Below are 2,637 nucleotides of genomic sequence, written 5' to 3' on the forward strand. Positions count from 1 at the left end.
TATAGTCTTTCATAGAGCTAGTAGAGCTAATTTACCACCCCTAGCGCGTCGACCCTGGCTTGATACCCCAGATTTTATTTGATTATATTATATTAAAAAATTAGATTATTTTTAGACCCTATATATGTATTTTATATATTTGGAATGAAAACTGCTCAAGGCCTACATGGCCCAGCTAAGAAGAACTTCAGAACTGCGCTAATTAACAATTCGATCAATCAACATTTCCATATGTAATGTTTTTATAGAATACTAAGCTCGCGATGATAGTTTGGTGATAAAAACATTATTACCCGATTAAGATCTGCACAGCGCTTTAATATTTTACTCAAAAAAGATATTACATATTATATTTTATATATCAAATTAAGATATTTAGCCCTTTTTTCCATTTCTCTTTAAATAATTATCAGGATATTCGTAAAGTTTCACTGTACGTCGACATCGAACTGAGATATCTTTATTATTTTATCAAATCTTTAAAATTTAGTTTTTATTATTAGTTAGTATGTATAATACCTAAATAAGCCTTTGTCATGTCTAGGAAGCCATAGACTAAAAGTGCTAAAGTTACTAAAAAACAAATTAAGGCCCGGGCAAAAGCGATATATCGGGAATCAGCACTAGTAGCACTACTAGTAATTCGTATAGAAATTTCGGAAGTTGATATATCCTCTACAGTAGAAATAGAGAAGTTTTCAGACTTATCTCGGAAGGATTTAATACGATTGTTTTTTAAAATATAATAGCCCGTTTTTGTCACTGACCGGGATTAGCGGAGTACTGATCCGTCTTCATTCTTTGTTCACCTTTTATATAGGAACTAATTTTTTTTAAAGTTATTTTAAACAATCTGGCAGAGGCGGATACGGAGCCTCCAGCAGAACCAGCAAGCCAGGTAGAGGTAGATACAGAGCCTATAGCAAAACCAGCAGAACTAGCAAAACTATAAGAGACTTTAATAGAGTCACCCACAATTCCGACATTTCAACAATATCAATTAGAGAAAAAGACGGGACGTCGTTTATTAAAAAAGTCAAGTAAGTTAATATTTAAATAATTCTTTTATTTTCATATAGGCCCATACTAAACTAATATAAGTAGATTTAAACCTAACAACAGCTACTCGAGCAGTATTTAAGGTTTCTAGTATTATACTATTTCAATCTATTTCTTAATCGGGTTGTATAGAACTGCTTGAGACAGCCTCGGTCGTAAGTCGTTTTTATAAAAACCGAATTAAGGTGACGAATATTTTATTGATATATATCGAATATTTTAATCTTGTTTGCATAGATTTTTATGTTTATTATATTATAAAAAATCTATTTTTAGATACTGGAGAAATTCGGGATATTTAAAAACAAATATTTATTTTTTATAATCTTACTTCAACCCCTTTTCTAAAGTTAGTTCAAATATAAATTAAATAATTTCTTTTAAGTTTTCGAGGTCATATAGTAAACGCTGTTTGGAAAATTATCGAATTTAAATATATTCTCCCCTTCTTTATACTGACTCGAGCAAAATGAGTTAAATATCTTTTAAAAAAAAATAGGTTTCTTTTTAAGAAAAATTTCTAGGATATAAGTTAGTTAAATATTCAAGGCTGCAGCAATTCTGTATTAACCTCAATAAAAGCCAAGTCTGTTACTATTCTTTTTTCTAATTATACCTTAAGTACTGATTCAATATTTCTGTAATACTTCTAATAATCATTAAGTCAAAAATCCGACGTTATATTAAAAAGTAAATAATATCACTATCTCCTAAATCGCTACAGTTCTGTGGGGGGCTTTAAAAAGACTCGAAATTGGTACTATCGATTTAAGTTGTACTTTGAAATCTTTAAATAGATAACGTAAGTAGAATCTACTTATTTATGGAGATACGAGGCTAACGTAGGGCTACTCCAGATTAATACATGATTTATTTAGAATTCTGGAGAACTCGTCGAGAATTATATTAAATTAATATCATATCGATGCTGTTAGTACTGATTAAGTAGAAATTAAACGCGTTTGGGGTTTTCAAAGATAAGCACTACGTCGTTAGCATTCCAGAGGATACCCAAGAATTATTAAATATGAAGGATGCTTTAGTTTTACAAATTAAAAAAAATATTAAATCAGTAAAAGGTGCCGATAACTTACGAGAGGCCCGTACAGATCCAGAGGGTGCCACTAAAGACCCCCAAGAGGCCGATGCATCTTCCCCCCTTTCCTTTCATTCTGAACTTAATACCCTTAACTAAATCATTGATTTCTTGTTTATTTAATAATGTTATAACCCTATATATATCTTTCCCGTCACGAAACGTGCAGTCTAATTCTTATAAGATATCCGACTAAAAAGTTTAATATTTATTATGATTTTTTCAACCATATTTTTATTATCTCAGATAGTCGTATACAGTACCTCCATAGATCCAAACAAAACGCGTCCAATAGAGATTATTTTTAAGATAGAAACCGTTCCTTAGAATATAAACTATTTCTTAGAATAGAAACCACTCCATCCGATGCAAGCCCTTCTTAGAATGGAACAGGCTCCTTAGGATAGAAAGGGCTTCTTAGAATAAAAGGGCTCCACCCGGAAGGCAGGTTTCCATCCTGCCCATCTTGCCCATCTTGCCTT

This window comes from Arthrobotrys flagrans (genome assembly GCF_004000055.1).
Source record: "Arthrobotrys flagrans strain CBS H-5679 chromosome Unknown unitig_9, whole genome shotgun sequence".
NCBI lineage: Eukaryota > Fungi > Ascomycota > Orbiliomycetes > Orbiliales > Orbiliaceae > Arthrobotrys > Arthrobotrys flagrans.